Source organism: Aegilops tauschii, chromosome 4, assembly GCF_002575655.3.
Source record: "Aegilops tauschii subsp. strangulata cultivar AL8/78 chromosome 4, Aet v6.0, whole genome shotgun sequence".
In the NCBI taxonomy this organism is placed as follows: domain Eukaryota; kingdom Viridiplantae; phylum Streptophyta; class Magnoliopsida; order Poales; family Poaceae; genus Aegilops; species Aegilops tauschii.
The window spans coordinates 277,818,153-277,840,152 of NC_053038.3; positions in this window are offsets into that span (position 1 = coordinate 277,818,153).

The window sequence follows — 22,000 nt, forward strand, 5'->3', positions numbered from 1 at the left end:
CCAGTGTGGTTATGACCTCCATGGTTATGAACAAGTACTCCAGAGTTCGGGGTTAGACGGGGCTTCTGCTGAGCTCCAGAGTTGTATTTTCCTTGCCCATACTTCCTCTTACTGCTCTCAATCTGCTGCTGCTTCCCTTCAATCCTAAGAGCCTTATCTACCAACTCCTGGTAGTTGTTGAATGTTGCCACCATCAACTGCATGCTCATCTCATCATTCAGCCCTTCCATAAACTTCTCCTGCTTCACGGCATCTGTGGCCACATCATCAGGGCATAGCGAGATAACTTGCTAAACTCATCCACGTACTGAGCTACACTACGGTTCCCCTGGCATAAGTTGCGAAACTCACGCTTCTTCATATTCATAGTTCCAGTTGAGACCTGGGTTGTGCAAAAAGCTTGCTGAAACTGATCCCAAGCGACGTTGGCTATGGGGAAAGTGGCCGTATAATTCTCCCACCATGAGGCTGCTGGTCCATCCAATTGATGTGCGGCAAAGTGCACCTTCTCAGCATATGTGCAACCTGCGGTGGTCAATTCCCTTCCAATACGGCATAGCCAATCATCTGCAACTATAGGCTCGGTGCTACTGGAAAACACCGGCGGCTGCAACCTCAGAAATTGAGCTAAGTTGTCAACTGGAGGCGGGTTGTTGTTGTTGTTCTTGCCTTGGTTCTGGACTAACAATTGCATCAAGGCATTCTGCTGCTGGATCAACTGAGTGAGCTCCGGCGGGAAGGCAAATCCGGTGTCACGTCTCGGAGGCGTCTGACGGGTTTAGAGGGGGGAGATTAGAATAGGAAAGGGGTCTAGTGAGAAAGCACTACCCATATGCACATGAGACAGACACAATCATTTCACTCAATCAATCAAGCAAGGGCATACAAACAGTCTAGAACTATCGTTAAAAGTGCTCAACTACAACTATATACATGGGGAATACTACTAATCATTTGGTGGTCATCTTAAAATTTTGATCGGTGGAAGACTCCATGATGTCTGCTCCAGCTTCGTCTTCAAAGTCATCCTCACTGGGGTCGGAGTCGGTGTCGTCGATGATGATGTAGTTCTCCGGGCAAGTGGAATCGTCGTCCTCTCCTCCTAGCGCGGGGTTTCCCATGAATACTCCGATCTTCTTTCTCAAGTCGTCATTCTTCTCCAATAGTGTTGCAATTTCCTCCTCATATCCATCGCGTGTAGACTTAAGTTCTTCTTGCAGCTCGATGATCCTTGTCTTCGCCTTCTTTAAATCTATCATATCTGCGCACATCTGGTTCTCCTGGCGTCGAATGTGTTGGTTTAACTCCTGAATGAAAGCTGCAATGGATCTGTCCTTCTTGGTGCTGATCATCTCCCATTGCTCATCTCGGCGCCCACATATCTGATAGATAGTGTCCTTAAGATCCTTGTTGTAGACTTCTCCAATGAGTCCCATGGTAATGTGGGCTGCCATGCTCTTGCCTAGACTCCAGGTGGGTGCTTCAAAAGAAAATTCTATGGGCTTAGTGGTTGGCGAGAACGTCCTTCCTGGAACTTGAACTTGAATCATCCAGCGCTCCTCTTCTGGTAAAGTGGCGTTATAAGTCCCGGTGAAGCTTGGTATTCCGATGTTCAGGTACCTAGTGACTTCCTTCAAGTGGAGTCCAAAGGGGGTGTCTTCATCCGGTTGTGCAAACTTGTTCCTTGAATCCGCCATCCTAAGAGTAGAAAATGGAGAGGAGTCAGAAATGAGTAGAGAAGATTGACCTATGGGTTTATCTTAGTGGTCGTGTCCTACACTCAACGTGTGCTCTGATACCATCTTGTAGCGACCCGACCTCAAACGGTCAAGTCTCTGTGATTCAGTGTCATCCCTAGAACGGTAATGCTGACACATACAGTACTCGGAGGATTTATAAAAGAGTAGCAATCACACACTTATTTCATCGAATGTCTCAAAAGAGAACTTATTACAATAAATATGGCTTAAGGCCATCTAATACGATAACATCGGAAGGTTTGGAAGATAAAGTGAGTCCATCAACTCCAACGGCATAGCTGAGCTGCACAGCAACGACCTAACGAACCTTACTCCTCGTCTGAAAAGTCTGCAACATAATACGTTGCAGCCCGAAAACGGGTCAGCACATGGAATATGCTGGCAATATAACACAGTAGAGCAAGAACAGAATAATGCTATCACTACATGCATATTTGGCTGGTGGAAAGCTCTATGGTTATAGTTTTTGCGAAAAGCCAATTTTTTCCTACAACAAAGGAATAGATTTTATTTAACTATCATGGTAGTTGAAACATCATTGAGAAGGTTCCTCCAACTCAATCCCAATTAAAGTAATTATCATCCCAACAATATTAATTTAGAGTGATGAGGTACTTAGGATACTCCAAGTACTAGATACTCAAGATTGTCCATAACCGGGGACACGGCTGTCGGGTGGTAGGTGCGACATATGCCAACGGGTGGCTTATCATTGCGGGAGCCAGTAAGACATTGCCGGTGCCTGGAAACGGGATAAGGTGAAGACATGCACGCCGGCGAATCGTACCCAGGTTCGGGGCTCTCCGTGGAGATAACACCCCTAATCCTGCTCTGTGGGGTCTCCGCATGATCACTAGATCAACACAAGTGGCTACAAGTGGCTCCTTGAGCTGTTTGGCTAGAGGAAGAAGAAGGGCAAGGCTAGCTCTCCTCTTCTCTCTATGTGGTATCTAAAACTCTAAGAGATCAACTCTTTGCATGGGTGCCCTAGGGGGTTTATATAGGCCTACCCCAAGGGGTAGAATGGTAATTCGGCTGGACGCGGGTCCTAGCCGTCTGTGTCTGTATTCGCCGGCTTCTTCGCCGGCCGCTGGGGCCCGCCGACTGGTGGGTCCCGCCGGCTGCCGACCTCTTGGCCGACAGGCCGGCCCCACCGCCTGGGGGTCTTGTCGGTGGCTGGTTACTGTAGCCTCGCCCCTGATCACGAGGGCTTTGTCGAGGTAAGCATGGCTACAGAGGCGGCGGCACTGTAGCCTTACCTCGTCTTGTCTCCTTAATGATGCACATACTTCGAGGGTGGGAGGTAGCCGGCTATCGGGAGCCGGCTACGCCCCAGGCCGACTGGGGAAGGCTTGGCCGTCTTCCAGCTTCTCTCTGGCTGAAGGGGCCCGCTGCCCGCAGGCCGTACTGACAGCCTGTCGTGGGCGGCGTCATGGTCAACATGGCAACAGTGCCGCGCCGGACGGGGGATGGCCGACCTGTACGGCGCACTGTGGCCACGCGTGCTCCGGGATTCGGGGGTGGTAGGCTGTGCTGTAGCCACGCCCCGTCTCGTTACCGTTATGAGGGTGCAGCCCTTGAGGGTGCAATCTTGGCCGGCTTCTGGGAGTTAGTTCTCTTGTGGCCGACTTCTCGGAGTCGGCCATCTTGTGGTTCTCTTCGGGAAGGTTTTTAGGGCCGGGTCGGCTTCCAGTAGTCGGCTTGTGGGATAGCCAGCCAGGGGAAGGCGGCCCTGTGCTTCGGATGCTTGAAGGCTCGATCGGCCTGGTAATTCTTCAAAGAGCCAGGGGGAGTCGGTTAGGCTACCCGTGGCCATTTACTCCGACAGTAGTCCCCGAAGCTGGTTGGGCTTCGAGGCTGAAAGGAGGACGAGAAGCTCAATGAGCTTCCTATCTTGAAGAGCCAGCAGCTAGGAGCCGGCTTTGATCAGGTACGCCGTCTTAGTGAGGGTTTGAAGTCTGAAGGCGGGAGCCAGCTGGTGCGCACGCCGGGTTGCGGGCCAGTTGCTTGCTGCCCGCGCGCCACGTGGCACCTTCCGGCTGGAAGGCCTGCCAGCCCACGCGCGTGACGGGACGCTGCTGCAGATCAGGGCCCGCCACTTCCACGCCTAGGCCTAGGTGTGGACCTTCTGTGGCCCAAAATGGGCCGCTCGCCTTCCAACGGCAGTTTCTGCGCGCTGTTAGGGCGCAATAATCACGGGACGTGGGGGAGTGGACGCAGTTAATCCCACGTCCCCCCCACGCCTCGCCTCCTCAGCTTCGCCGCATGAGGCTATAAATAGGGGGAGGAAGGGGAGCGGCAAACGCTCGCACGCTCACCCTCGCTCCACCATCTTCTTCTTCTTTTTCTCCGTCGCAGCAGCCCTTCGCCGCCGCGCCGTCCCTCTAGTCTTCGCACTACCCCGCAGCTTCGCCGCCGCTGGGCCGTGGTTTCGCCGTCGCCGTGCCCTTTCTCATCAGCTTCTCGCCGTCATGTTGCACGGCGGAGACTGGGACAGCTCCAACGTCCACGCGGACCACATCGACTTCCTCCGCAAGACGTGGCGGTTGCCCCGCGAGGACCATGTGCGGGTCCGTCTTGCACCGAAGAGGGAGATCTCGCCGGCGCCGGAGGAAGGCAATGGGTAATCTTCCGCTCGCACTTCGTGCGTGGCCTTGGCCTGCCCGCGAGCGCCTTCTTCCGCTCCTTCCTCGAATTCTACCAGCTCCAGCCGGACCACCTCACTCCAAACACGGTGGTGCTGCTGTCTGCCTTCGTCTCTTTGTGCGAGGGCTTCCTTGGGGTCCTTCCCACCCTCGAGCTCTGGGGGGAATTCTTCCAGTCCAAGCTCGGCACCACCATGCAGGGCGTGCCAGCTCAGAGCGGCGCCTTCATCGTGATGCGGAGGCCGGTAGCCGATAATCCCTTCCTTGCCATCACGCTGATCCAGTCGGTGAAGCTCTAGCAGAGATCCTACTTCTACGTGAAGAACTTCGCCCCGCAAGGTGACTTCGTCAACTTGCCGGCTTACGTAGCTGGCCCACCGGCCGGGAGGTGGCCCCAGTGCTCCTATCGGGCCAGGACGCTGTCGCCGGCTGGAGCCGCCGCCGTCGCGCGACTCCGGGTAATGGTCCAGTCGGAGGGCCTGACCGGGTCCGACCTGCTGGCCGCCTTCGTGGTGCGTCGGGTGCTCTCGCTCCAAGGCCTCCCTCATATGATCTGTCAAATGAGCGGACAACTCGATCCGAGTCGGATGTGCACCAAGGAGATGCCTCATGACGAGGTAGCTCTCATGGTGAACTACCTCGCGAACTGCAAGCTCACCGAGGAGTGACAGTTTGGCAAGGAGCCGTACTCCCGTGCCAATCCCCCGCCTATGGTAAGCTTTCTTTATCTTCTCTTCATTAATTTTGTCACCAAGTCTCTCTTGGCCGACTCTGACCAGTCGGTTTGTCTTGGCAGAGCCCCCTCCATCGACCGGTGGCCGGGGCAGCGGGGGCGGAGCGTCAATTTCTTCCCGACCGGGTGATGCATGACTTGGACGACCCCGACTTGGGGGCGGCCGCTATGGACGACAACACCGAGGGGGGAGGCGGCGAGGCAGGCGGCTCCGGGCTTGGAGCCAGCTTCGACGACTGGCTTATGATGACGAGATGGAAATCGTCCCGCGCTGCCAGCCGGCGTCCGATCATGGCGCGGGCTCATCTGCTGCGCCGGCTGCCCGAGGCGGCGCGCAGAAGCGCTGGGCTGCGTCGGGCCTATTCGGCAGTCGGCCCAAGAAGGCCAAGAGCACGGCGGCGGCGACCAAGCGGGACGAGGCAGCCGCGAAGGCGGCCCGCTTCCGCAAGGTGCTGAAGCAGCCACAAAAGGTTTCATCTTAAGTGTCAATCTTCTCGCGTATTCCTTCTTTTTTGTCGATATTCTTCTTCTAAGTCCTTGTCTTGATTCATCAATCAGGGCTCCGCTTTCTCTTGAGAGGACCGCTGCCGCCTCCGTGGTTGGATCGGCGGGAGGATCCGCAAGCACCCGCCGCGTGGACCCCCGTGCCGAGCTTCAAGCGGCGACGGAGAGGAACGCGCAGGAGGCGCGGGAGGAGTAGGAGGCGGAGGAGCTGAGTACGGCCGCTGCCAAGGCGGCCCCGGATCTGGCGGAGGAGTCAGCGAAGGAACAAGCTGACGCGGCGGCCAAGGCTCAGGCGGAGGCTACAGCCGCAGAGACAGTGGCGGAGGCCTTGCTTGTCGTCCCCTGCGCGCCGTGGCGCCCAAGATCCCGGAGCCCCCGCCGGAGGAAGCCGGTGGCGACTTGCCGGGGATGGAGAGGGAGGAGGACGACGTCGTCGTCCGGGAGAGGGAGGCGGCACCGCCATCGCCGACAGGGGTGGACCAAGGCAGCCGGCCTAGCGCGCCGCCCGTGCAACCGGCTGGAGGCGAGCCGGCTGCGAGGACAGACCTGGTGGTCCAGTCGCCATCGCGCCAGCGTGCAGGGAAGGCGGCTTCGGTGCCAGACCTGCAGAAGGCCGCGGGCTCCAGCTCGTCGGCCCAGGATCTGGAGACGGCCAGCGCCAGCTCGGGGTGGACGCCGGGTGGTGCGACGGCCGTGGTGAACGTGGCGGCGCAAGAAGTCCGGAACCGGCTTCAGTCCCAGGCGCCGTGCTGAGGCAGTACAATCAAGAGTTCCTCGCGACACGGACGGCCATTCGGGTGAGTCTTCCCGCTTTTTTTGCTTCTTGCTCTTGATTTCTTCCGTGGGGGCGCGTCAGCGCACCCACTGGGTGTAGTCCCCGAGTTCCGAGTCGACTGCTGAGCAGGCGGCTTGGAACTTCTCTATAGACTTCGATTGCTATCTTGTTCTTATTTGCTTCTCTGTCCTACTTGCAGGACTACCACAACCTTCGCGCGGCTGCCTTCAACTCCCAGGCTCGGGAGTTGACCCAGAAGACCGCTGATCTAACTGAGAGCCGGAGTAAGTGCTTCATCTTTTATCTCACGTGGGGGCGCGTCAGCGCACCCACTGGGTGTAGTCCCCGAGATTCGGGCCGACTGCTGAGCAGTCGGGCCGGATCTTTCCTGGCGACTTCTTTCTTATTGCTTTTTTCTTCTTTGCCGTATCTGCAGAGGCCAATGCCAACCTGAGGGAGCAGTTGGGTGGGACTCAGACCGCCCTTCGCGCCAAGGAAGCCGAGTTCGACGCCTTGGCTCAGGAGCGTGACCGCTTGGTCAAGAAGCTGGCTGACCAGGAGGAGAGCCATAAGGTGTCCCTGAAGGCGGTGCAGGACAGCGAGGCCGCCCTCCAAGCCGAATACGAGACCAAGGCGGCGAGCTGGGCTGAGGCAAGGCAATCGCTGATCAACGGCTACGGCCAGATCGAAGACTTGGTTGACGGTAGGCCGCCTTCTTCTTCGTTCCTTGCTTGCCGCTTGCCATTTGGTCCATTCTCTGACTTCGTGTTTTTTCTCTTCCTTTCTTACTTGTGCAGAGTACTTCCCTGGTTACTCTACTGCCGCCAGCCAAGTCATCGAGGCCCACTGCGAGGCGCAAAGGCAGGCTGGTGCTGAGATCGCGCCGAATGCTCGTCGGTCGCTTGAGGAGCAGCTTCTGGCGATCCATGCCCGCCTCCAGTCGGCTCACCGCATGCTCCCCCGTCTTCAGCGTGTTGGGGCACAAGTGCTGGCCGCCCTCTGGCCCGGCGAGGTGGTTCCCCGTACCCCCAGTCGGACTGCCGACTGGCTGGAGGTAGTGGTTGGCCACTTCGAGGCCTGGAAGGCTTCTGCAACTCGGTCAGGCACCAGGCGGGCGCTAGAGTTCATCAAAGCTTGGTATCCTGAGCTGAGCTTGGACCAGCTGGCCACTTGGCGGTAGGAGGCCGACACAGAGCTGGAGGTGGTGCGGCCGGCTATCATCCAGCGCGCCTCGGCGATCGCCGACTACACCGACACCAGCGCCTTTGCTCCTGAGGTGGATGATGACGGCATTGCTCAGCCGGAGGAGTGGTTCGGGCTGAACCCAGCGGATGGTGAGGACTCGGCGGAGGAGATCCACTCCAGCGACGAGGGCGAAGAGGAGGAGGGAGAGGATGGTGAAGATGCCGTGCCAGACGATAGAGCAATCGGCCAGCCTCATCTTGATCGTGCCTCCAGCAACGAGGCGCGTGCGAGCGCGCCGCCTGCAGCCGGCGATGATCAAGCCGAGACTCGCCAGCCGGCCACTCCTCCAGCCAGCACTGCCGTCTCCACCGACCTGCCCGGCTCGCCTGTTGCGCATTTAGCCTGATCCGCCACCTTCGCTTTCCTGTTTTATTACTCTTTGAACAATATTTTGTTAAGTTTGCGCAGTTCCACCCACTGGGGGTGTATTCAAACTATGTTGGATGCCGGCCTTTCGAAGGCCTTTTGTGTAAATATAATCATGCATGTGCTTGGCTTCCGATTGTTCTTGCTTTTCATCCTTTTGGCTGTTTCCTTTGCCGCCCTCCCTTGGTCGCCGCCTTCCCAGCCGAACAGCTGCTCTGCAGTCTGTGTCTTTGGAAGGGCTTGGCCGTTTGGGAGGGCAAGTACTCTAGCTTTCTTGGATTGTAGCAAGGTGAATGGGAAGCCGGCCAGTCGGCTGTTCTGACAGCCGGTAGGCGGGGTGGGAGGCCGGCTTGTGTTATATAAGTTCGTTAGTCCTTAGCCATTTTTCGTGTGGGCATCCTTTCCTGCCTTTGGCTCTTGCCAGTCGGACAGTCGGTTCTTCGAGCTACGACTTTCAACAAGAGAGGGCTCGGGTGCGGGCACACAACTTGTCTGACTACAGGTAGAACTTTAATATAACTCAAGGCGGCAAGTCCCCGGGCCGACTGATTGAACCCGGTGCCGGACAGAAAATCAAATGTAATAATACATTCATAGGTATGACACTCGTCATACATAGATAAAAGAGGGTAGTCCCCGAGTGCAGCTCGAGGGGCCCTTTGTCTTGTACTTAATACAAATGGTAGCGTGGTACATACTGCTTTTAAATATAAAATCTTCGGAGGAGATTAGCGCTCCATGGTCATTCCGACTCCTTGCCGGAATCATCTCTCTTGCGTGCCTTCGGCTTCTGTGCGTCGATCAGGTAGTAGGAGTCGTTGCCTAGGGCCTTGCTGATGACGAAGGGGCCCTCCCTAGGGGCCGAGAGCTTGTGCTGGCCGGCTGTTCGCTGGATCAGCCGGAGCACAAGATCGCCTTCTTGGAAGGATCTTGGCTTGACCTTCCGGTTGTGGTAACGGCCCAAACCCTGCTGGTAGATGGCGGACCAGCTGAGTGCTAACAGCCGGCCCTCTTCCAGTAGGTCAACGCCGTCTTCTCGCGCTTCCTTGGCCTCCGCCTCCGTGTACATGGTGACCCGAGGCGAGTTCTCGATGTCAGTTGGGATGACAGCCTCGGCACCATATACAAGGAAGAAAGGGGTGAAGCCGGTTGACTTGTTTGGGGTAGTACGCAGACTCCAGAGGACAGGTGGCAGCTCATCGAGCTAGCAGCCGGCCGAACGCTCCAGTGGTACGACCAGTCAAGGCTTGATGCCGGAGAGGATGAGGCCGTTTGCTCGATCGACTTGGCCGTTTGACTGCGGGTGGGCAACGGACGCTAAGTCCAGTCGGATGCCCTGTGTTGCGCAGAAACGTGCCAGTGCTCCTTTGGCAAAATTCATGCCATTGTCGGTGATGATGCTGTGTGGTATGCCATACCGGGTGGTGATATCTGCGATGAATGTCACGGCAGTCGGCCCGTTCAGCTTCTTGATTGGCTTCGCTTCAATCCACTTGGTGAATTTGTCCACGGCGACAAGCAGATGTGTCATGCCGCCACGCGCCGTCTTGAATGGGCCCACCATGTCCAATCCCCAGACTGCAAAGGGCCAGGTGAGGGGGATGGTCTTGAGTGCAGAAGCCGGCAGGTCTTGCTTAGAGCTGAAGACTTGGCACCTTTGCAATGTTTGACTAATTCCTTGGTGTCTTCCAAAGCAGTCGGCCAGAAGAACCCATGGCGGAAAGCTTTGGCGACAAGTGATCTTGAGGCCGCGTGGTGGCCGCATTCACCTTGGTGGATGTCCTTGAGGATTGCTATGCCTTTCTCTGGCTCGCCCAGCGCTAGAAAACTCCAGTGACGCTGCGCTTAACGAGTTCTCTGTTTATTATCGTGTATGCTCCGGCTCGGCGTTGAACTTGTCTTGCCGAGATCTCGTCAGTCGACAGCTCTCTGTTTACCAGGAAGCTGAGGATGGGTTGGGCCCATGATGGAGCTGTGACTTCTTCTATTGCCAATACGGCTACTGCGACCCGGGTGGGTGGGTTGGGTGGTGAAGAATTGGAGTCGGCAACCGCCTGTTGTGTCGTTGCAGTCCCCGGGCCGACTGGTACAGTCCCCGGGCCGGGTTCTGAAGTCCCCGAGCCGGGTGCGACTACGGCAGTCCCCGGGCCGCGTGTCGAAGTCCCCGAGCCGCCTGCTGGGTTCCCCAAGTCGGATCCGACTGCATCAGGGTCAGGCGGTACGAAGATGGAGTCTGATTCTGGAGACGGCTTGACACACGGTTTGAGGAGGCGTTGAAGAGAGAAGCCTGTTGGTATAGCTTGTCGGGTGGAGCCGATTCGTGCCAGGGCATCTGCTTGCTCGTTGTCAGCCCGTGGCACGTGGTTGAACTCGCATCCTTCGAAGTATCCGCTGATTTGCTGAACAAGGAATCGGTAGCTCGCCATGTTTGCGTCCTTGGCGTCCCAATTGCCGGATGATTGTTGGACTACCAGATCCGAGTCGCCATAGCACAGGATCCAGCGGATGCCGAGCTCTTTGGCTAGCCGGAGCCCGTGTATGAGCGCCTCATACTCGGCCACGTTGTTGGAGGCGGCAAAATGAATTTGCAATGTGTATCTGAGTTTGTCGCCCTTGGGAGAGGTGAGGACGATGCCGGCTCCCAAGCCGGTGCGCATCTTGGATCCGTCGAAGTGCATCTGCCAATGAGTAGAGTCGGGAGCCGGCGGTAGGTACTGGGTCTCGGCCCAGTCGACAAGGAAGTCGGCCAATGCTTGGGACTTGATGGCGGTGCGAGGCTGGTAGAAGATCGTGTAGGGAGCCAGCGCAATGGCCCACTTGGCCACCCGGCCGGATGCATCCCGGCTGCCTATGATCTCGGCAAGCGGGGCAGTACATACGACCGTGATGGGATGCTCTTGAAAGTAGGGCTTCAGCTTCTGGGCAGCAAAGTAGACTCCATAGCAAATCTTCTGATAGTGCGGGTAGTTTTGCTTCGAGGTGGAGAGTACTTCGCTCAAATAATATACCGGCCTCTGGACTAACTGAGCCCGGCCTTCTTCTGGGCGTTGGACCACAATAACTGTATTGACCACTCGGCTAGTCGCGGCAATGTAAAGGAGCATGGGCTCTTTCTCAGTCGGCGCCGCCAAGACAGGCAGCGTGGTCAGCATCTTCTTCAACTCATGAAAAGCTTGGTCTGCTTCGTCGTTCCACTCGAAGTGGGTGGACTTTTTCATGAGTCGGTACAACAGGAGAGCCTTCTCTCCTAGCCGGCTGATGAAGCGGTTCAGGGAGGCCAGGCACTCGGTAAACTTCTGGTCATCTCGCAGCTTGGTAGGAATCTCCATTCTCTCTATGGCCTTGATCTTCACTGGGTTGCACTCGATGCCGCGTTCGGAGACCAAGAAGCCCAGAAGCTGGCTGGCTGGTACTCCGAACACGCATTTCTAAGGGTTGAGCTTGATCTGAAACCGGCGCAAGTTGTCAAATGTTTCTCTGAGGTCTTCCAGCAGGGTGCCGCGCTTCTCCATCTTCACCACAATATCGTCTACATAGACGTGGGAATTTCTGCCGAGTTGCTTGAGGAGGCATTTCTGCATGCAACGCTGAAAAGTGGCACCGGCGTTTCTCAAGCCGAATGTCATAGTCAGGTAGCAGAAAGCTCCGAATGGTGTGATGAAGGCGGTCTTCAGGCGGTAGGCTGGATCCAACTTGATCTGATGGTAGCCTAAGTAAGCATCCAAGAAACTCAACAGCTCGCATCCGGCTGTGGAGTCTATCACTTGATCGATTCGAGGTAAGGCAAACGGATCTTTGGGGCAGGCTTTGTTGAGGCTGGTGTAATCTATACACATGCGCCATTTATTGTTTTTCTTCAATAATGAAGCCGGCTGCCAGAAGCCGGGCTATCTCTTCTCCCATAATCCTTCTCTTTTCCTCCGACAGTCGGCGGAGGGGTTGTTTGACTGGTTTTGCGTCTGCTCGGACGTGTAGCTTCTGCTCGGCGAAATCCTTCGGAACACCCGGCATGTCTTTTGGGGACCATGCAAAGATGTACCGATTCTCACGGAGGAAATCGACGAGCCCGTCTTCCTATTTGCTGTCCAGGTTTGCACCAATGACAGCAAACCTCTCCGGGTTCTCCGGGTCTAGAGGTATCTTCTTTCTTTCCTTGGCCGGCTGGAAGGAGCCCTGAGCATCATATTCCTTGGGGTCAGGGGACAGGGCCGACTGCTTGCCGGCCATGGCCACGACTAGGTCCAGCATCTTCTTTTCTTCAGCAATCACGAGGGACTCGGCCAGCCGGCTGCTGGCTGCAGCACACTCGGAGGATTTCTTGTAGTCTCCGGCTATGGTGATGATCCCCTTCGAACTCAGCATCTTCATCTTGAGGTAGGTGTCGTCGGGCACAACCATGAACTTGGCCAGGGCAGGTCGGCCAAGCAATGCGTGGTAAGTGCTCTCTAGATCCACCACTTCAAACCAGATTGCTTCTCAGCGAAAGTGATCCTTGTCTCCGAAGAGAACATCCATCTTGATCTTGCCGATTGGTGAGCAAGACAGGCCGGGTACGATGCCATGGAACACGGTCCGGCTTGGCCTGAGTTGCTTCGTCTTGATGTTCAGCTTCTCCATGGTGTCACGGTACAGTATGTTGATGCTGCTCCCGCCATCCATCAATACACGGGAAAAACGGGCAGCTCGCCTTTCTGTTGCGAGGGTGGCGTCCAACACGGATGCATAGGAGCCGGGAGACGGCATCACCTCTGGGTGATCGGCCCGGCTCCAGCTGATAGGCTTCTCAGACCAATGCATAAACTCTGGGTTGTTGGAGGCGACCGCGTTGACTTCTTGGTGCTATCGGCGCCGACTGCGCTTGTCTTCAGTTTGGCTTGTAAAGACGACATAGGCGGCGTGCTCGTCTGGGAACTCGTCTTGAATGGCTCCGACCGCCGGTCGAACAGCCGGCTGCTGAGGGGCTGGAGGCGGCGGGCCAGCAGGTGGAGGCGGCACCACCCCCTCGCCTTTGGAGATCCGCATGAGCCAATGACATTTCCGGGTCGTGTGGTTGGACGGCTTCGCGCCGCTATGGAACTTGCAGGGGGCATCAAGGGTTTGCTTGTAGGAGAAAGCCGGTTGCCAAGCCGGCCTGCCGCCCTTCTGCTTCTTGGGCGCGGGCCGCTCTTCAGGTTGTTCGTCTTCGATTGTGGCTACTTGCCGACTGGAGGAAGGCGGCATAGGGGCCTTGCGCTTGTTGTCATTCCGGTAAGGGCGTCGATTGGAGTCGCCGGCCGGCGTCTTGGGAGACGGAGCGAGCACCTTTCCAGAGGCATCCACTCGAAGCTCGGTCTTCATTGAAGTGTCGGCCGTGGCGTACTTGTCTGCTATGATCAGCAGCTCGTCGAGGGTAGTCGGCTCGTCGTAGAGGAGTCGCTGTTTGAGGAGGGTGCCCTCTCGGCACCCGGCGGTGAAGTACTCTATGGCTTGAACCTCGTGCACCCCCTCGCAGCAGTTGGGGAGCTCGGCCCAATGCGTGAGGTAGTCGCGAGTTGATTCGCTGGGCCCTTGGACGCACAACGAGAGCTGCGGGGCTTGGGAGGCCGCTTGTACGTGCTGGTGAAGTTGCGGATGAAGACTTCCGTGAAGTCTAGCCAGCTGTTGATGTTGTAGGGCTTGAGGCTATTCAGCCAAGTGCACGCCGTGCCTTGAAGCATGAGCGGGACGTACTTCACGGCAACGCGCCTGTTGCCGTTCGCGATGCGGACTGCGGTGGAGTAGTCGATTAACCAGTCTTCCGGCTTCACGGAGCCGTTGTATTTTGGCGTGTCTCTTGGGAGTGAGAACCCTTTGGGGAAGGGCTCGTCGCGGATGCGGGGGCCAAAGCAGGGCGGGCCGACATTGTCTTCTTCTTCTAGCGCCAGGGATCGCGCTGGGCGGTCGATCCGGTGGCGGGCATCATTCTCGCCGACTCCTTCGCGGTGGCCTAGTCGGCCGCCGAGAGTCGGATGCGTAACAGGCGGCGGGGTGGGATATCTCTCCCCACGAGGCGGGGGAGGAGGCGGATCGCCTCGTCAATCCACAGCTCGGGGGCGGCCTTCTGCATCGCGCTCGATGGTGAGCCGAGTCCGACTGCGGCTAGCAGCCGGCTCCTTGTCTTTTCTCGCGCGGGCACCGTCTGCAGTCGGCGTCCGAGATGTCGCGCCATGCTCTTGGCGTGGGAGAGGACTTTCAGCGCGGGCGCTGGCTTCATGCCGCTCTGCGGCCGCGTCGATCAACTGCTGCATGCGTCTAGTCATGTAGGGGAGCTCGTCGGCCCCCAGCCCGTTCTGCTCGTCTACGGCCGCCTGAGCGGCGCGCAGGTTCTCGAGTGGCGTGGCGTAGACTGGGCGGTCTGCTCCCAGCATGCTGGCAATGGCCGCGCCGTGCTTCCTGACGAAGCCGCCTTGGCTCGGCCTGCCAGCAGGCGGCGTCCCAAAGGCGGCGCGGCCGACTTCGCGCTGGTGAGCTTCAGTGAGGCGTCTCATGGGTGCTATCTTCTGGCCCTCCGTGACGAGGGCGAGGCGGCGTGCCTCCAGTGTCTCGGCGTCGGCATCGGCCGAGATGGGGACGGATAAGTCGTGTAGTGCCGCTTGTTGGGCGTCGTGGGCATTCTCGCCTGAGACGGCGCCGTGGCTGATGACCAGCACCTCAGTGACAGCGCTGGTGCCACTGTCGGCTCGAGGAAGAGGGTCGTCGATGATCACCACGTTGGTGGGGAAGGCGTCAAGCGATGCCGTGTCGGAGTCGACAAGCATCGGGTCGGTGGAGCCGACTGACTCCAAGTCCACAGCAAGCTCGCTGGAGACGTGAAGCTGGTCGAGGAGGCTGACGAGGTAGCTCTTGGGGCAGTCTGTGCCCGCGTCGGACGCAGGCTCGTCGGAGATGCGAGCCTCGCCAAGAAGATCGGCGAGGCAGCTCGCCGCGCAGGCGTCGTCGACGCCTTGCAGCGCATCGGGGCAAGCACCATCGGGCGTGCCGGGCTGGCTACGCTCGCTAGGGAGGAAAAGGGTTCCCGTCCAGAACAGGTCTCCGGACGGCGGGGCACCTGGCCCCACGGTGGGCGCCAAATGTCGGGTGGTAGGTGCGACATATGCCAACGGGTGGCTTATCATTGTGGGAGCCACTAAGACATCGTCGGTGCCTGGAAACGGGATAAGGCGAAGACATGCACGCCGGTGAATCTTACCCAGGTTCGGGGCTCTCTGTGGAGATAACACCCCTAATCCTGCTCTGCGGGGTATCCGCGTGATCACTAGATCAACACAAGTGGCTACAAGTGGCTCCTTGAGCTGTTTGGCTAGAGGAAGAAGAAGGGCAAGGCTAGCTCTCCGCTTCTCTCTATGTGGTGTCTAAAACTCTAAGAGATCAACCCTTTGCATGGGTGCCCTGGGGGGTTTATATAGGCCTACCCCCCAGGGGTACAAGGGTAATCCAGCTGGACGCGGGTCCTAGCCGTCAGTGTCTGTATTCGCCGGCTTCTCCACCGGCCGCTGGGGCCCGCCAACTGGTGGGTCCCGCCGGCTGCCGACCTCTTGGACGACAGGCCGGCCCCACCACCTGGGGGTCTTGTCGGTGGCTGGTTACTGTAGCCTCGCCCCGGATGACGAGGGCTTTGTCGAGGTAAGCATGGCTACAGTGCCACCGCCTGGCGGGCTCTCACTGTAGCCTTACCTCGTCTTGTCTCCTTCATGATGCACATACTTCAAAGGTGGGAGGTACCCGGCTATCGGGAGCCGGCTACGCCCCAGGCTGCTAGGGAAGGCTTGGCCGTCTTCCAGCTTCTCTCTTGCTGAAGGGGCCTGCTGCCCGCGGGCCGTACTGACAGCGTGTCGTGGGCGGCGTCATGGCAACATGGCAACAGTGCTGCGCCGGACGGGGGATGGCCGACCCGTACGGCGCACTGTGGCCACGAGTGCTCCGAGATTCGGGGGGTGGCAGGCTGTACTGTAGCCACGCCCCGTCTCGTTACCGTTATGAGGGTGCAGCCCTTGAGGGTGCAATCTTGGCCGGCTTCTGGGAGTCGGTTCTCTTGTGGCCGACTTCTCGGAGTCGGCCATCTTGTGGTTCTCTTCGGGAAGGTTTTTAGGGCCGGGTCGCCTTCCAGTAGTCGGCTTGTGGGATAGCCGGCCAGGGGAAGGCGGCCCTGTGCTTTGGATGCTTGAAGGCTCGATCGGCCTGGTAATTCTTCAAAGAGCCAGGGGGAGTCGGTTAGACTACCCGTGGCCATTTACTCCGACAACGGCTAACCATGATTAGTTTGTACACTCTGCAGAGGTTTGCGCACTTTTCCCCACAAGACTCGATCGCCTCCGTTGGATTTCTCGCACTACATGGTGTTTGAGAAACGGATGACCGAGACGCAGTCTTTCAGAAACATTAACTCTTTACTCCGGGCAGACCATACCAACCTACATCCCTCTACCTGCTGATCCACCTCTTCAAGAGCTCATGCAACTTACTCAACTATGCTAGAGCCCATAATAGCTTGTGGCTGCACACGGAAGTTTCTAGCATGAAAATATCTCAGTTCCCTTTGAGCCTGGGTGGCGGACCTTAGGATGATCACACGGGTACTCCGGGATATCCTAGGACAACACTGGATTCTCCAGGTGCCCGACAAGCAATCCACCCAGATGTGTATTCAAGTTGCCACCTTAAGTTGAACCATTAATTAAACATCTCACATCTGTCATGGATTCACTCACCCAAGCCACGTCTACGAGCATAGCATAGCAATATAAGCAATACATAGAAGTAACTCCCAAGGGTTTGAATATAAGAGGGTAATAGGTTCTACCTCATCAACTACTTCCCAACCCACATGTTAATCACATCCTAATGATGCAGTGTTCGAGGATTGAAACTAATGCATAAAAACTGGGTATGAAAAGGGTATGATCAATGTGTTACTTGCCTTGCTGACAATCCGCAAAACCTAGAGACTCGTAGTAGCACGCTTCGCACTCCAGGAATTCTATCACAAACAAACCATAGCATACATAATCAATCAAGCAAAGAAGCACTAGTAAATCTCAAATAAGAAGAACTAACCAGAAAGTTCAACTTAAGAACTCCGGTTTGCAAAAACAATCAAATCAAACGGAGCAACGAAACCTAAACTGCGAAAGAAACAAGATCCGTTTACTAATCTGGACTAAAGTCAAATTTTACTGTACCTAAATCTTGTTCAAGTTGATTAAACAGAAAGTGGGTTTCGAGACGAAGATCTAGGCACTTGAATCGCTTGATTCCGATAAACGAACGAAAAGATAAACTAAAACAAAAATCGGATCTGAAATCGCGATCGAAAATAATCGCGGAAAACCCGAGTAAAGGAAAAAACTGACGAACAGGCTAACGAACGAACGATCGTTGTCTGTAACTACCGAGCGAAAACCGTTCGTTAAAACGAACAAACCGACGAATGTCCGCTAAATAAACTAAACCGAGAAAACCGGTGAACCGATCTAAAAAAACGAACTAGGGTTTTCTAAAGAAAGCAGATCGGTTTTAGAATAAATCGAACAGCGGCGGCGGCGTGTACCTCCGGCGAGGCTCCGGTGAGGTGGGGCTGCGGCGGCGGGGTGCACGGGCGGCGGCGGCGCGGCAACGGCGCGGCGCTAGGCGGCGGGGCGGCGACGGTAGCGGCGGTGCGGGCTTGGCGGCGGTGCTGGCGGCGGGTGCGGCGGGCGGCGGGGTTCCGTGGTGGGGGGGGGTCCGGGGCGGCGTATTTAAAGGAGGGGGGTTCCTTGGGGGAGGGGCAAGGCGGCGAGGGAGAGCAGTTCCGGCCAGACTCGGGGTTGGGCGGCGGTGGCGGCGCGGTCTCCGGGAGGGAGACGAGGCGCGGGGCGGTGGGCCGGCTGGCTGGGCTTCGGCCCAGCCGGGCGCTCGAGTTTTTTTTAAATAATTTCGCTAAAACTTAAATAAATCCTAGAAAAATAAATTAAAATCTAAAAATTCCAAAACAAATTTTCGCCGTCTAAATAAAATATTTAGAACGAGATGAACATTTTCTTAGCCCTAAAATGCAATTTTGAAAACATGCAATTTTTCTAATGCAAATAAAATATCAATAAAATCCGAATAAAATCAAATATTTGATTTTAATATTTTTCCTCCAATATTTCAATTATTTTGGAGAAGTCATATTATCTCCTCTCATATATTTTAATATGAAATATTTTCGGAGAGAAAAATAATTAAAACCAAAATCCTCGTTTCAATATTTGATAAAACTCAAATATGAATACAGGGAAATCCCCAACTCTCTCCGAGGGTCCTTGAGTTGCTTAGGATTTCGAGGATCGCCAAACGAAATGCAGCAAAATATGATATGCATGAATGATCTATGTATAACATTCCAAATTGAAAATTTGGGATGTTACACTTTAGGTGACATCTATTCCAAGAGAACTCCAATGAAGAGATTGATGGGCTGAAAGATCTCATGAACGAAGAGAAAATGATGGTTTTAAAATATCTCATTCCTGACAAGTTGTGAATCATGAAACACGAAGGGAAATTGTCAAGAGAGACATAACACCACCTCAAAAGATAAGGTAGAAAGAATTGCATTTTGTAATGCACGATGAATAATGCTTGGTCTCCTCCAACAAGGATGTTGACGAACACTTGGAGAATGAATTAAATCCTTAATGAACTGCCATGAAGGAACTCTTGGAAGAACTCCGGAAAATAAAATATGAACAACTTAGAAGTGAGAAATTGATATCGTGAACAAACTCCCGAAGAAGGGATTAAACACTTGGATGAAACAAGAATAAGAATTATGTTATGCTTATCCTTCACCAATTTAAATTGATGACAAGAAATGGATTTGGCATACTACTTATTCTCGTTGAAAGGATTAAAGAGAGATATAGCACAAACTCAACAGACGACCAGTAGGATTTGGGAAGGGCGAATGAATTGATACGAGAACAAAGGAAGAGGAATCTCGAGTGAACCATCGTACGAATTGAAAACGATTGAAGAAAAGTGAACGAATCACTAGGAAGAATTTAGAAAATGAACGAAGATACTTGAGGGAATTCAGATACGAGAGAATGAAGAGATCATGAACTAATTAGAGGATATTTGAACGATGCACCGGAAGAATATGGAGATGATCGAAGAGGCATTAATTTGGAATAATCGGGGAACGAAGCCGAAAACTTAGAACGAAGAAATCTTCTAAAATGACGGCCTCCGGAGAATCGATAACGGAAAGAACTGATGAAATGCTTCAGATGGGTATGAAAAGAATTTCTGACAATCGGAAACGATTTGAGAGGATGGCACCAAGCTCAAACCACGAATCTTCAAGAGAAAGACCAAGATTTAAGAGAAACTCTTCTTCAGTCATCAACGCTGATAAAGACGATGAGAACCATCATGAAGAATTTGTGAGATACTCCGGAATAATGAAAAGAGAAAAGCTTGAGCCAAAGAAGAAAATAATTTGAAAGCGATCTTGGAGGAGACATCCGGCTGATGAAAATCCATACTTACGTCAGACTTGAAAAGAATTTGAGAATAGCTACGGAAAAATTAGAAGATTCATGTAAGATCCTGGAAAAAGACCTGTGGGTTGGGGCCCACTCAAAGATACACCATTTAAGTGATTTTTAAAGAGATATTGCACCGGTATAATTAAATGGCGTGAATGAGATAACAAACTCGAACTAGCTTGAATGGATTAAGAATGGAAACATGAATCTTCTGAGAGATCTTCTACACTCCAAATATGAATATTGAGAGGGGAATAATTAAGAGGTGCACCAGCATGAGAAAGCATTTGAACGAGGAAAGAGATATGATCAACACGAAAGCTTGAATTGAATCCACCAGAAAAGAATACGAGAATGAAGAATGATGAACTTGGAACTCCTGAGCATCTTCATGATAATCACCAGATAATAACATTTAAGGGAAAAAATGAAGAGAGTTCTCATGAATAAAATGGATACTTGATTAAGATATATGAGTCCTTGAAGTAAAGGGTGGGCTGGTGGGAAAACAAAGGCAACTTGGGATGGATGAAACAAACACCGTTGAGAAGAATTGATCTTACAAATGGGGAACATGATAGGATCATCCTGAAGAGAAGCGCACCAGTTGGAAGAAAAATAATGGCATGACAAACTTGAAGATCAAGAAGGATTAGCACTCCCATAGAAATATGAGAACACCGCTTAGAAAAGGTATGGAATCCACATTTAACTTCGAAGCAACTCGAATACCACAACACAAAATGAAACAACGCATTTGGCTTGAATAATAAGCCGGAAACAAATACATAAGCCCTCATGCATTTGTTGGAAGGATAAACCTAGGTTACTACTTGAATTCCCAACTATGAGCTCCCAATTTTTTTTGTTATGGAAGCTTGTGTTGGAGATACAAGGACACACAAATATCTCACACAGCCAACAAATCATACACTCCAACTGTATCCATCCGTCAACACATAACCAAGAAAACCTCGGAAATCATGTACCTCAGACCTTCGAAAAACATCCGCTATACTAGCTATGGCAATACATCTGATCACTCTTCCCAGTACTGGGTGTCGTGAAACTACTCTCACCACAAAGAGTATAGAAGCGTTTTCGATGTTGGCGTCCTCTGGTATTCCGGAACTGAAATGATAAGCACAGTGACAAAAACACCTTGGAGCTCAACTCCCCGTGACACTGCCACAACCCCTAAAGGTCAGGAGGCACCAAGACAGAATTCCCGTCACAATGATATCAGAACAATTCCACAATACCCGCTTGATCCTATAAACAATTTGAGTGAAAAAGGATAGAAGAGTGGAAAAACACCTACATGACGAGTCCTCACCGGAGCGATGAAGGGGATAAGGAGTAAAAAGAATTCCTACTCTCCGATATATAACTAGACTCAAAATAGTTTTTTTCTAGACTCAAGAACGATAGCGGTTTGATCAATCAATGGGGCTCCTACAGTTGGTAAGGATTTGATACCAACTTTTAGCGCCCAAGATGTGATTCTATCCCAATCACGTGATGAATTCATGATTGGGGCACAACCGCATTTTGAGCGCATAGCAAGGTGGATATCATTACAACATACCATGTACTGAATAGATGAGAATACAAGATAAACGCTTACACTCGCCACAAGCTACAACATGAATACATGAATACATCAATACATAGCAATCATCATACAGAAGAGCAGGATCTGACTACAGATGAAATCAAACGAAAAAGAAGAACGACATCCACCCTGCTAATCCCAGGCTCCCGACCCGCAACCTATCCCTTGATCGAGGAAGAAGAAAAAGAACTCCAAAACAAGCAAGCACCACTCTCACATCAAAGCATCGCTTTACCTGTACCTGCAACTGTTGTTGTAGTAATCTGTGAGCCACGAGGACTCAGCGATCCCATTACCATGGGTATCAAGACTAGCAAAGCTTAATGTGTACGGAATGGACAAGTGGTGATGTTGCAGCAGCACTAAGCATTGTATGGTGGCTAACTTACGGGTACAAGAGTAAGAAGAGAAACTATGCATAACGGTCGCAAACTAGTAATGATCAAGAAGTGATCCTGAACTACTTACGAGTCAAACATAACCCCACCACATTCTCTTCTCGAACTCACTCGAAAAGAGACGTCATGGTAAGGCACGCGGTTCGTGTATTTTAATTTGGATCTGGTGTCGAGTTCCCTACAACCAGATATTAAAAACTCCCATCTGCCGCATAACCGGGGGCACGGCTTTCGAAAGTTTAAACCCTGTAGGGGTGTCCCAACTTAGTCCATCAGAAACTCTCACGATCAGCGGAGGAAAATCCTCCTCCCGAAACAACCCGATCAAGCTCGGAATCCCGGTTCACAAGACATTTTGACAATGGTAAAACAAAACCAGCAAGACCTCCCGATGGGCCGACACCCTGATAGTAGCCGCGTGTATCTCG